This window comes from Amblyomma americanum, chromosome 1 (assembly GCF_052857255.1).
Source record: "Amblyomma americanum isolate KBUSLIRL-KWMA chromosome 1, ASM5285725v1, whole genome shotgun sequence".
NCBI lineage: Eukaryota > Metazoa > Arthropoda > Arachnida > Ixodida > Ixodidae > Amblyomma > Amblyomma americanum.
In genome coordinates this window covers 4,548,653-4,563,140 of record NC_135497.1, presented here as the reverse complement: position 1 = coordinate 4,563,140, position 14,488 = coordinate 4,548,653, and the positions used below count along the sequence as shown (strand labels likewise).

General features: G+C 47.1%; 1 protein-coding gene across 1 annotated transcript in view; it reads left to right on the top strand.

Moving 5' to 3' along the window:
* LOC144109088 (putative transcription factor Ken) overlaps positions 1–11,679 on the top strand; it is an 83,676-nt gene extending 71,997 nt beyond the window's left edge. Inside the window, exon 7 of the transcript XR_013309574.1 lies at positions 7,067–11,679. The gene's annotated coding sequence lies outside the window, so the exon portion shown is untranslated. The remainder of the gene's footprint in view (positions 1–7,066) is intronic.
* The last annotated feature ends 2,809 nt before the right edge of the window (positions 11,680–14,488 follow it).

Genomic DNA, 14,488 nt, shown 5'->3' with positions numbered 1-14,488 from the left:
TTTCCACGCCTTGTATGGAAGTGGGTGTCACTGAAAGCCTGGGTGCGCTACAGACTGTGTTCGACGGAAATTACGAGGACTGCGATGAAGGGCGTGGTCTTGTCCCAAAAGCAGTCATCTTCTGCCCGCAGACTCGTCAGGAGGGGTTGTCTGGAGCTGACAGCAAGAAGGAGGTTGCGTTGTGGGCTCTGCAGAAGCGCTGCTGTATGGTCCGGGATGAACGGAGTAATCGCACCGAAGGATGATCTGGTAACATGGTGCGCCTGGGCGGAAAGATGTCCTTGCAATTCGACGGGGCCGTCACGCCAACAGTCCTGGCATCCGCCATCGCCTTCGTGGTGAGTTCATTCTGGCATGGAAAGCGCACCACTATTGCCAACTCGCGTTAACACATGTGGACGCTGCGCTAGATGTTGACGCAGTGGAATTAAGTGCTTCACCGCCAGAGCTTGATATCCTGATAAGAGTACTCATGGTTTTTTTAGTGCAGTGTTCTCACCTTTTCATCTTTGACTTTGATTAACTATTTCGCCTTTAGTTTCTGGCCTACAATGCGACCTGAAGTGCACGCGTATACCATGAACCCTTGTGTGTGTCATGTTGTTCGCAACCTTAGACTTGCCGCTCCCCTAGCTGCGTCACCAATACCGTGTTTAAATTTCTGTAATTTATATCCTTCTCATCTCCTGAAAAAAAAAGACTGTAAAAGAGAGAAAAAATACACCACAAAGAAGGCTTCTCTGAAGATATCGAAGAAGCCTTGTGTAAAGATACCGAATTGTTTGCCCTAGTCAACACACTGACGTGGCTAGAAGAGCGCGCAGGCTGGCAGCAAAGAATTTTTTTTCTTGCACACCTTGTCCGAAAACATAATCTGGATCAATCTTAGGTTTGCAGTGGCTCATTTTTACTCATTCACGTCTTAAAAGGCGCCTGTGTTTCACAGAATAACAGCCACGTACGACGACGATTGTAATGCTAGCATGCAAGCTAAATATTCTGTGGTTGAGGTGACACTTAGGTATGGTGAGTTTCTGCCTTGCAGTTGTTCTCATTGAACTCTACGCAGTCCGTCACTGTCTGTTAGGATTTCCACTCAGAACATCGGTTTCGTTTGACGCCCTGCATGTATCCTCATTGGGAACTTCAGTTCCCTGGAACAGCGCTGCATATCTGCCACGCCTATTGCGACTTCTACAGGGCCTGCCTCTTGTGGTGTTCATGGGTGGGATGATGCGCCACCGACAGTCCGCCTTGCCGCTGTTCACCGACCTGAAGGTGCCAGCGCTGATTGTGATCTAGTCTTAAATCTTCGCCGGCCCCGAGGTTGTACTGCACTTGAGTCTCGAGGCGCTACACAAGGGGAGGCACAGTGCATCCTTTGCCGTCTTAGTCCTGACCAGGCTGCTCTACACGGTGTGGCTGGCCGTCTCGTTCAGGGCGAGTGGTCCCCTGCTGGCCTGGGAGTTAGCGGTAAGAGTGGCAAAACTGGCTCGCATTGCTCTTCTAGACCTAACTTACATGCAAAGGCTTGAGGAAACACTGAAGCTCCGCCTCGAGTATATGACGCGATAGCGTTAATGAGCCCCTTCAGCGGCTTGGAGTCTTCTTTGCGTATCGCTTCGCAGACGTGGTCATTATGTGCTTTAGATTGATATAAAGCGGGAAGTCCTCTTATATATCTCCTGGGACATAGTTGCAGGAGTTAAGTGACGCGCAACCTGACATGGCGTGGTAGCTGTTTCAAACACAGCCATCTCTCACGACCAGTCCTTAATGTAGCTGCCACCTGACAGGTCGAGCACGTTGTGATGACATCACAATGTCTCGTGACCTATGTGAGAAGTGGGCCATCTGCTTTTTCGCTCACAACGCGACAACGTTGCAGCCGGACTTAGTGCCAGCGGAAGCCTTGACTTAAGCGCTCAAAATAATTCAAGAGTGCAACGTGTCATATAGCTGCACGGCTACATTTGGATGGCTATTTGCAGCAGCTTAGAACTTTTTGCGAGTTGTAAATAATTTTCGCTTTTACGGGTGGTTCCGAACTCTCAACGGCATAAAACGACAGCTTCTAGTTAGGGCTAATAGCTCGTCTTGCATCTCTCTAAATGGTATTGTTAGCTCACGCATCCAAAATTCCTATCTAAAAGACAACACGAACCCAAGAGCGATCTTAAATAATTTGCTTCCAAGCTATTTTGAGCATAAAAAAGAAAATGAAAGAATGTGAGCTTGAAAAGCGGACTTGAAAAACCTTGAAAAGGTCCGTTCGACGTCCAGCAACAAGGAAATTAATCGTTACGCCACAGCATGACTGTGCAACGTGTTGTTATCGGTTTTTTATGAATCTCCACTTTCGACCTTTTGGCGAGGCTGCTTAAATGAAAGTTTTAGGGTGCCTGATTGCGCACGCCCCCTCGGAAGTGCGGTGTCGTTCTGTGAAGTGGTCAACGCTGCCTCCCAAGCGGCGATGGCCATTGGGCTCCGCACGCTTCATCGCTGCGGGTGGGAGAGACGTGTGCGCGGCGTTCTTGGGCAAAACGCTCAGGGCTGTGTGGCCCTGTTCACGAAACGCTCGCCACATGACTGAGGATTGTTTGTTTTTTCGAGAGAAGACAAACGTCTACTGCTCCCTCTGGCAAAAAATCTATTGAGACACAGCCCAAGGTCAGTTGATGTGTTTTGTGCGAGTAATACCATTTCTGCGAGGTTCACAGTTGATTGGCGTGTACATAGCCACTGAGTTTATCGCTTAGTTGTTCTGGGTCTTTGTGTGTATGTGTGCGTGCACAGCTAGTTTAATTTCTAAGTAAGCAATGCTCCGCTTTGAGGTGCATGTGTCGACGCAAATACAAATTATAGGATGCCTATGTTATGTTTTACACTGCCGATGGTTAATTATATTTTTCTTCATCTTAGGCCAAAGGGCCAACCGTGCACAACAAACGTTATCATCATCTTCTCAGCGCGGCATGCCTTTCTTCGCCTCGAACTCGACATGCAGTTGCGCTCTGCCCATGTGCTGCCTACGCGTCGGGCTCCATGATGGCGGGCGCCGCAAGGGAACTCGCTAAAGGGGTAACGACGCGGTTGTCTCCACCCTAAGCGACGGCGCTCCCGGAGACACGACGTCGACAGATCGGAATCCCGCCTCCTGGGCTCTGTTCTGGAACCACCCCCATGCACTTTACAAGCCTCTCTCTACCAAATGGGTTGAGAACGTAGGATAGGAAAGAACAAGGGTAGGCTTATCACAGGGACAAGGCGAAATGTGAAGATGGATCGCGGACTAAGACAGAAGGAAGGGGAGAAGGACGAATACCCCCGTATAGTCTATCCACTGTACCCTCTTGCAAATAAGAAAAGGGGTTTCATTTCTATGTACGGCCCTGTTGTTCCTTCAAATGCAGACGAATACTGGCGGTTCTACGGTCTCCTTTTGGTCAGTTGTGCCTTCATGTAAGAATGCAGTATAGAACTGAAATGATAATTAATCGCCAACTGGCCTAAAACGTTGCTTTTGATTTTATTGTCCTGTTACCTGGAAGCTATCCTGGTGAGATTATCTTTACAGAGACTGTTGTGATATCACGTTTGTACTGCGACCTTGCTTTGGAAGAAGCTGAATTTTCAATCATTCAGGAAGGGTTGAACAAAATATGTGAGCCAATCTGTTTGGAATGTCCTGCTGCTTTCTTTTATGCTTAAGTTTTACGGAGAGTCACATCTCTCAGCAAAACTACTAAGTTTTGCTGAGAGATGTAACCTTTGCGGCCCTCTGAATAAGAGGTGCACTTTTGGCATTACCTAATGAAGCCATGCTGCGCTGGTTGCTTCTTCAGATGATGCGAGACCGTTTTGCTATGGCGGTGTTCTTGTACGCGTACGACGGCTACAGCAAGTACCTCGTGTGCCTGCCCCGCACGCTGTCGTACCTGTACGGCTCGGAGACCTGTACACTTCCCACGTGGTGCCGGAAGCCGTCGGGTCGGTCGAAGGAAGACATCTTCGAGGCGTGCGCATATCTCTATGATATGTTGGCCATGTCAGAGCACGCCGAGGTTATCCAGGTATATTATATATATGCACCACTGTGGTCGGAGAATGTTTTCTTGCGCAATGCATGCTAGGTTACCGGGTTAGCGAATCTCTGCGCTAACAGCTTAAGCTGCAGACAGTAAAAATTCGGCCCTACGCCAATTTCCTCTTAAGCACAAAGTGAAACTAACGGAGTTTAAGCGAGGATTGAATTCTTTGACGCGCCTACCGACGACCAAATTTTCACTTTCAGTGCTAAGAAATAAAAAAATGTCACGGTAGTTCTTGCGCTTGAGTAAAACCGAGGTGGCAGGGAACAATTGCTTTTAACTCAAGGAGCATCGGGGGATGCGGATGCTGACATACTGAGCTTCACACACTGCACGCACTGTGTACATATTTGCTTACAAGCTGAGGGTTAATGGTTGCTCTTTTGCGGTATTTAACACGCACACCATGCTTTAAAGGCGGCGTGGTTGTGCTAAGCACAACGATCATTGTTGTTTACAGCGGTATAGATCCTAATCGGGAGGCATGCTGCTTGTCCAGGCAGGTATAAGACCCACATACCCAGTCATTTTGTCTACCTTAGAGAATCAAGTCATTTGCACAATAACGTTCCTGTAACCAATGAACAGAAGAAAGGTGACAGTTCAAAAATGTCACGTTGTATGGTCATTGCACCAAGGATCGACAATTTGCATCGGCTTGTGCGCCATCTCTTTTTTTCAGATGCACCACGAGAAGTACGAACCACACATGCGGAACTTCGTGCGTGACAACACTCTCGGGGCCTGCGTATAGGTCTGCGATCTGAGCTTGGCAGTGCTCGTGATCTTGCGCATGTTAAAGATGATCTGGGGCGACATCGCCGCTGTGGTCCATCTCTACAAGCGCTACACGGCAGAGCGGCGCAAAGGAGTCACTCGGAACGGCGCCTTTCACGCAGTGGCGCTAGCATTGCTTGCTACTGACACGTCACCCATAGAGGCACTCCTTGCTGGTGGGTCTTCTGTTGTAGGATTAATTTGGAAAAGGGTCATCTGACATCGAATTTTATCAAATATCCAATTTTTTCGTGCTAGTTCTTTTGTGGGGAAAGGTTAGTGTAAGGGCGATGCTGTATCTCCCTTAGATTCTGTATCTCGGTACAGTACACAATTTTAGTTTACTGTCCGCCGATATGCGAAACAGATACTGAGCTATTTTCTTTCGGCAAAAACCAATTTTCATTTTTTTCAACCCAATTTTCAATATCAGGTTTAAACAGATGCCCTTTGTAAAAAAAAAACAAAAAAGAAGTGCTTTCAATAAGGGCTGCTATCATACGCCTTGAAAACGTAGCTGCCCGAAGCGCAAACAACAGATGAAGGCCAGAAGGAAGATAATTTCATAGTGATAAAATAATGCGAGCACCACTGATCACACAGGCGGAACATTTGACACTGGCGTTCACAAGCTTCAGTGTTGCTGACAATTTCCCAGTACACATGGAAGTGGAGAGTGACGTTCAGTAATGAGAAGGTACTTCCATCTGGCACAAGGAAGCCTTCATTTGCACTGAGCAGAAACTGCTGTATCTTGAAGACAGGGATGTCTTAGCAAGTGTGGAAATAGTTTCATTGGTGGCTTACCGAATGGATTCTGTTCGCAAGTTTTTTGTTTTTATTTCAGTGTGATTTTATCTCCATGTTTTCAGTATGCTGCACTGTTGGAATTTTAGAATAGGGTATGCGGCGACTTGGCACCCAACTTAGCTTCGTGCGAACTCCTCGAAAGCGTTCTGGTTGAAAATTGCCGTCAAGAAGAGACCAGCATTAGCATGACATATTTTCTAAGCAGCCGACATAGCTATTAAAGTGCGCCAGCGCCAAACCTGCTTCATAATTCTCATTTCGCAGAGTCACCGCACGTTGATTGATGCCAAATCTTGATGTACGAATCATTCAGTTCGCAGTTCCGGTCTCATGAGTTGGAAGTGCTGTTGTTGGTAAAAAACGCTAGGATTCATGGGCGATGCTTTCGTTCCCAAGATTCCGGCCATAGGCAACAGGATATACTCATACTTCGAAACGAAGCTGCTCTGGTGATGGAGCTAAAAAAACCGACATTCAAAAAGAAGACCACGAAGGTTGTTCGCGCAAGCACTTGATACACTGATCTAAACAGGTCTGTGGTGCGACATATTCGTTGATATCATGGCTGTCGCCCATGACACATATGAACGAGGTTAAGCTTGGTTGTGAGTCTTTTTAACTAGAAACTTCTTAATGATTTAATTAATTCATGTATACAATTTCAAGTGATGTCTACTGAATAGGGCACTGAAGGTCTCCACATATTATTGTGAACAGATAAATGCCTGAAAAAAATATTTACTAGTTCTGTGAGACGAAAAGTTGTGGCTGTCTAAGTCATAAAGTCTTACTCGCCCGAAGATGTCAGAAATTAAGAAATAAACGTTATTTGAAAGTTATTTGCAGGTTACGCGAATAGCGGTGTATTTGCCACAGCATATGATCAGATAAATCCACCTTTATGCAACCATTAAGCGTGGTCCTTTCCCTGCCTGGATGCCACGCACATTTAGGGTTGCGAGATTTTGAGCATTGCGGGCTATCACTATATTTATTTTATTGACTATTTGCTATCCAAAATTTGTCCGCATTTTTTTGCACGTTACCTATATCTCTTTAAATGTGAGAAGGTGCGCTGCCGGTCTAATTCCTCTAGAGGTGCAGTCAGTTCTCACTTGTATTACCATCTGCGGGTCAGAATGCATTTCGATCTCGTTCTAGGTGTAGTGCCGCAATGTCATGCTTTTCGTAACCTAGTTGTACACTATGATCACTTGATATATCAGAGAGCAATTAAGTCTAGTGCGCACAACCACACATGCGTGGGCATTAGCCCGATTCGAGGCCTTCATTTCATACATAACCCCCCAGTGTTAAGTGTGGCGCACATGCAAGCGAGACAAAAGTTTACTAATTAAAATCATGTGTATTTTTTTCATACAAACCAGGTAAAGAACAACGTTGCAAGGTGATCTCCATACTAGGTCCGATCACAGCTTCACGAGCAGTCAGCGCCCACAACGTCGGCCACAATCAGAAATGTCCGGATGTGAATCCAGCAGTGGCACTGAGGTCGTCGATTTGCACGGAGCTCCAGAGTCCTCCGATGCACTGCACCCGTCGCTTGACAACGCCAGCCAGTCTCATGTGCTCGTCGAGGTCTGTCAAACATTGAAGCCCCAAGGCGCGCCTCAGCATTGTCGCCGCTTCACTGGCTTCGACGCCAACATTTTCTTGAACGATGCGGAGGATCCTTTCATGTCCCGACACCTGATCGGCCGCGCGTGCGTTGTAAGGATCGTGTCACCCGTCACGAAGCGGGATGCTCTGGCGACGAGGCTGGCGTTGCGCCTCGTGATGTTCCGGATAACGACGAGCTCTGCATCACGGCCTTTGCAACTTTGAAGATCGACGCGGAGCAGGTGGTGATTGCTTTCGATGCCCGACACCAGCGTCTGTAAGAAGACAGTGTTGCTATCGCGGCTTGGCACAGCGAACGAGAGCGCGGAGAGATTTTGGCTGTTTACAAAAGCGTTCGCAAGGAACTCACAGTGGTCTTCGCTCAGACGCAGCTCTCTGTGATTCTGGTGGGGTTGACGTTGGAAGCCAGCGCTTTCGCCAGAAGCTTTTCGGTGTCAGGGTCATGCTGCTGGTCTTCGACCTCGGGTACATCGACGTAGACGCACACTTCGCACTTCTAACTCCTTCAGTGTGCTTGCTTCCATTATATAGGCCGCCATGGCAGACTGGATCTTATCAAGGAAGCAGTATTGCACGCACACGTGGAGTGAACTCGAAGTGATTGCAGGAGGCGAGGATTTCGAAGGTTGCGCGCGAAATCTCCGAATTGTTGAGGTGGAAAGAGATAACCGCGAGGGACGTCGCCTCGGGGCATTCGGGAAGCATGGAAAGGCTACCGATGCTGAGGTGGTGATCTTCAATGTGAATGGCCTTCATCAAGCGGGAATCACGAATGATTTGGCATATCTCCCTGAGGTCAGCGCATACTGGAAGATGGCTTATGTCGACATTTTGAAGAGCTTTGTTGAGTGCCAGGCCGAGAAAAAACGCGCAGCACTCCTCTTCTGAAAAACCAAAGAGGTCTACGGTCAGCGCCAAAAGTGTAGCGTTTTCTGGCAGCGCAAACAGCCAAGGCTTGATCCTTGTGGCTGCGTCTCCGGAGAGATGGTCGAAGCCGTAGAAGATGGTGGACACTAGGCAGTTTCTCTTCCACGTAACACTTAGCGTACGCAGAGTACGGTTCCGGGCGATTACTTCGGATAAGAGGGCTTAGTCTTCGTCATCGTAGATATCCATATCAATGGCCAACTGTTCTAGCGTCGTCGTTTGTGCAATGGCCTTGACCAGAGACTCTAATGCATGCATGCTGGCCTCGGGTGTTCGCACATTCAGCTTCTTGAGCGGCGAGCGGTGTTTCTGCAGGTAGAGGACGAAGCCATGAAGGAGGTCGACGCAGTCATAAGTGAACACGCAGGAGCCGACGGTTAAGACACTTATGGTGTTATTCTGCAAGAGTATGTTTATCAACTGTCGTGCGCAGCTGGTGCTAAATTCCAGATCGGCGACATCCAGCGCAGTAAGGGTTATGGTGCTCTGCTCCTGAGGGAGTACAAACAGTGGCAGTCTGACAGAGAAGCAGAAAAATTGTTCCCGTGCGTCTGAATAATTCTGCTCCGAGGGGTTGGCAAGCTTCTTTAGGGCTTCAAGAAGTTTCGCTTCACAGCACGGTACATCTTAGATGGTCACCTTACGGACGCTGTACATGTCTTGAAGAAGGCTGAGGAGGAAAGGGTTGCTCGCTACAAAGAAAGTCAGCTCGACGGCCACAATGCAGTGATGATGGGCGAGGACGTCGACCTGCAAAATATTGGCGAAGTCTAGGCTTTACAGTCAATACTTGGGTCTTCCCAAGGGTCCATGACTACGATTCCCGGGGCAATAGCGATGCCCAATTCGCCCAGGTCATTTTCCACTCTTATCCCAAGGCCTACGTTCCAGAGAACCTTGTTATACTCGGCGACACGTCGAACCAGCTTACACAGTGGTGCCGCTTTACTTCTGGTGCAGCGCAGGGTTAATGGCGTACGTTCTTCTAACACGGATGGCTTTGCAGTAGCCATGGCGTGTTTAGCGGAAGGGACTTGTGCTTCGGTTCAGTGTGGGGATTCCAGCGCAGGACAAGCTTCAGCTTCAAGACTGGAAAAGAAAAAAAAATTATATAAGTGTTATAAACTAAACAGTGGTGAAGGGTCAAAGATGTTATGTCAAGTTTACAAAGATAACACCAGGAACAGAAAACGCAGTGGCCGAGGTTCAGCTATAGAGGCCAAATGAACGTTTGTTGAGCTAGCGTGACTGCGGCTGCCGCCGAACGTAGCTAATCAGATGCCAATGAGACAGACTTTTATCCTTCAGTGGAGTACACTGGCGTCGTGACGGCTTTGGGGAACACTGCGTTATGCATTACAGTGAAAGTTGGCTTCATAATTTTAAACTTTATTTATTTATTTATTTCATAAATACTGCCGACTGCCCTTTGGCGGTCAGGGCAGGAGTGCACAAAGGAAAAAAAATTACAAAGTGGTAACAACAAAATAACAGGGACAAAGGGCGATTACAGTACGAGGACAAAATTCAATAAGACCAACTGGAAGCAAAAAAAAAAGTACAGGCAAATCATCCGACGTCAAACAGTCTAAGTGAACAGAATAAAAACAAGGAAACCGAAATACACTGTGTACTAGACACGCTACTGCGATACATGAGCCGAAACAGCAGACAAGAAGGATTCTGAAGATACCAGGTTGGTGATATCGCTTGGCAGTCGGTTCCATTCGGAAATGGTGCGTGGAAAGAAGGAACAAGAATATGCTTTTGTTCGGCATCGTGGCATCAAGATAGTCCTTTCGTGTTTGTTACGGGTGGGGCGTGTTGTGTTGTATTGCATGTAACTCTGAAAATTCAGTTTTGTTTTATTATGTATGATATTGAACAACATTTTTAGTCGGTGCTGCTTGCGACGGGATTCAAGATTGGGAAGCCCAGATCTGTTGAGCAAATCAGACACCGAGACCTGCCGACCATAAGCGTGGTAAATAAACCGGAGTGCTTTCCTCTGGACGCCTTCAAGATTTTTTATATCCGTTTTTGTGTGCGGATCCCATACAGCGTCGGCGTATTCGAGCACTGGACGCACAAGTGATGTGTATGCTGTCAGTTTAGTTTTGCTCGTGCAATGCTTTAGGCGGTGCTTTAATAATCGAAGTTTTTTGGACGCTGCTGAGACAATGGACTGGATGTGTACGCTCCAGTTCAGGTTGGATGTCATGGTTACCCCAAGATATTTCACCTGAGTCACTGAGTTGATCGGAAGGCCATTGATTTTGTATGTGCATTGGAGCGGTTGTTTCTTTCGTGTTACTGTCATTTTTCCGCATTTTGAACTGTTTATACCCATTTGCCAAGTACAACACCAGCTGGAAACTGCTGTTAAGTATTCGGCTAGGAGTGTCTGGTCTTCGACTGATGTGATACTATGGTATATAACACAGTCGTCGGCGAAGAACCGACAGCGTATGTGTGAGTTGAAGGACAGGTCGTTCAAATAAGGAAGAGAAGCGGCCCAAGGACTGAGCCCTGGGGAACTCCTGAAAGTACCGGCGCTTTTGTGGAGTGAGATTCAGATATCTGAACAAACTGATGCCGCTGTGTAAGATAGGAATCTAACCATTGTACTACTTGCCGATTATTTAAACACCACCTTATTTTTAACAAAAGATTGCCATGCGATACCCGGTCAAACGCTTTTTCGAAGTCAATGAAAATTAAATCTACCTGTCCATTATTGTCTAGTGACATCATAATTTCATTTGTGATATGAATAAGCTGCGTCACTGTCGACAAGCCTTGCCGAAACCCGTGCTGGCTTTCAATAAAAAAACCGCTTCCCTCTAGGAATGAACTTATGTGCTTGAAAATAAAATGTTCTAACACCTTACTGGACGTACATAACAAAGAAATTGGCCTGTAATTCTTCACGCAAAGCTTGTCTCCTGATTTGTGAATGGGTATCACCTTTGCTGTTTTCCAATCGTTTGGAATTTCTCCTGTCCTGAGACTTTCAGTAAAAATAATGAAAAGGTATTTAGCGCACCACTCAGCATATCTGTACAGAAAAGCGTTAGGAATATCGTCTGGTCCAGAGGATTTTTTTGTGTTCAACTGCAATAGAGCCGAAACAATACCCTCCTCGTTAATAATTAGGTCTGGCAGATTGAAATGGCTAGTTCGAGATTCGGAGACTGAGTTGCTGTTACTCAGGAATACAGAGGAAAAGTGCTCATTGAAGGCAGTCGCTAAGCAGAGGGAGTCGGTAACAACTGTGCTGTTAAGGAGAAGTTTGTTAACCGGGTCTTTTTTCTGTGACAGATGCCTCCAGAACTTTTGGGGGTCAGTTTTTAGAAAATTGTGCATCTTGACATTAAAAAAGTGGTACCGTGAAGATTTTATTTTTGAACGCAGTTCAGCCCGAAGAGCCGGCAAAGCACCACCAACTTTGTTGCTTGACCTTGATGAGCGCTTCACGCGACGTTTTAACTGTATGATCTTGCGTGTTATCCAGGGACACGCCATTTTCAGCTTCTTATGTTTAAGCGGCACGTACTTGCTGATACATTGATGAACCGTACTTTTGAATTCTAACCACAAGTCGTTCACACTTGTACGCCCATCAGTGTATTTTTTAGCAAAGGATTCATACGTCAGTTCAAGCTGATCTAGAACGCTTTCATCCTGAGCATTGTTAAAGTCGCGAAACGCTTTTCCTTCCTGATGAACAATTACTGGTCGCATCAATTCGCTTTTAAAGAGCACCGCTTCATGGTCTGATATTCCGGGAAAGACATCTGTCGAAAAGCCCAATTGACTAACAGGGTCTGATATAAATAACAGGTCAAGAAGAGAACTCGTATTTGCTGTAATGCGCGTAGGTTTCTGAACAACCTGGTTTAAGTTATAATTAAAAGCTATGCTGAGCAAAGCATCCGAGTTAGCACACAAAGTTTGAGCGCACAGAGAATCCCAGTTGATGTTTGGCAAGTTAAAATCGCCGCATACGATAACATGGCTGTAGCGCTTTGTATGTTCATTTAAAAAGTCATGCAAGTTGTCCAGTACAGAAGTATCAGCATTCGGTGGTCGATAAATAACACCTATTAAAAGACTAAGCTGAAAAAGACGGAGAACAACCCAGACCATTTCAGTGTTGGTGTGATGCGGTATCAGCGTATAGTCGATGCCTTTCTTTATCAGAATAGCGACACCGCCCCCTCTTGAATTGCGGTCGCGACGAACGATTTCGTAATGCTCGGATGTGATAACTGCATCATTCGGAATTGCATCATGAAGCCATGTTTCTGTTAGAACAGCGGCGTCAGGATCGTGTGTGAAGAGGAGGTTTTCAAGTTCGTCGAATTTATTTACTATGCTTCTAGTATTAATATTAAGCATTGAAAAGGAATTCAAAGATGGCTGTGCTCTTAGTGCTCCTGAGCTCTGTGTGTTACTCTGTGCGGACACGGATTTGGAAACAGACCGTCACTTTGAAGCGCAGGGAACTCTTTCATTGCAGGCGTCGTCCCATCGATACAGTTCGCCATTTATTTTAATTTTGTCAAACTTGAGCATGACCTTCTGTTTCTTCAACCTTTGCTCTTTCGCACTTTCCCAAAGCTTCTTTCGTATTGATTGAACGCGAGGGGAGAAGTCCTCGGATATACTATAACCTGTGTTTTTCAGATTTTTACAGCTTTTGAGAATTCTCTCCTTGACCCTCCCGTCAACTAGCTTAAAGATAACCGGTCTGCATTTGTCCTCAGCCGGCCTTCCTATTCTGTGGATACGTTCAATAGCCACATCCGAAATTTCCAACCGGTTCAGAAGAACATCCTTGCAGACCGTGTTCTCAAGGTCTTGGGGCCTTTCGTCCTCGGTTTCCTTAACGCCAAACACAATTAGATTGTTCCGCCTGCTTCTATTTTCTAGGTCGTCTACTTTCATAAGTAGACTGTCGACAGTTTTTTCCAGTGATTCTACTTTAGAGGTGTAGTCAGTAACCGTTGCGGAAATATCGTCTAGCTTCTTTTCGATAGCAGACAGTCTGGTGTTAGTAGAGCTTGTATTTTGTTTCAGCTGTTTAAGATCTTCCATTATTGTTTGCAGCATTTCCTGTGTAGAAGGACCTGGGTTTGGTTCTACGTCACCACACATAGCAAGCACGTCAACAAAACAATGATACATTGCTGTAAAGAGCGTAACTAACGACCGTGGGCACGGCAAAAGCAGTAGGCACACATTGTCACTGCGGTAAGAGTAAACAGGCTGTTTGTCTCTTACCTGGACAAAAAACAGGAACGGATTTGTTAGCCGCATGGTTCCAACGCCTCCGCCGTGCCCACTGGTCGCGAACCGGGCAGAAGCTTCTCTTTTATGCGCTGTGACTGGTGACGTAGTCGATGGTGGCGTGCGATGCGCAGGCAGCAGTGGTGTCCAGTTGCGCAGTCCTATCACTTTGGTCTTCGCGATGCATTCCGATGAAGAAATCACGCCGGAAACACGATGGTCGGTCCAATTTCCAGGGCTGTCGTAGTACGCCCCCTGTGATGTGGGTTCCACGTTCACGAAAAACACGGCCTGGACAAAAAACAGGAACGGATTTGTTAGCCGCATGGTTCCAACGCCTCCGCCGTGCCCACTGGTCGCGAACCGGGCAGAAGCTTCTCTTTTATGCGCTGTGACTGGTGACGTAGTCGATGGTGGCGTGCGATGCGCAGGCAGTAGTGGTGTCCAGTTGCGCAGTCCTATCACTTTGGTCTTCGCGATGCATTCCGATGAAGAAATCACGCCGGAAACACGATGGTCGGTCCAATTTCCAGGGCTGTCGTAGTACGCCCCCTGTGATGTGGGCTCCACGTTCACGAAAAACACGGCCTGGACAAAAAACAGGAACGGATTTGTTAGCCGCATGGTTCCAACGCCTCCGCCGTGCCCACTGGTCGCGAACCGGGCAGAAGCTTCTCTTTTATGCGCTGTGACTGGTGACGTAGTCGATGGTGGCGTGCGATGCGCAGGCAGTAGTGGTGTCCAGTTGCGCAGTCCTATCACTTTGGTCTTCGCGATGCATTCCGATGAAGAAATCACGCCGGAAACACGATGGTCGGTCCAATTTCCAGGGCTGTCGTAGTACGCCCCCTGTGATGTGGGTTCCACGTTCACGAAAAACACGGCCTGGACAAAAAACAGGAACGGATTTGTTAGCCGCATGGTTCCAACGCCTCCGCCGTGCCCACTGG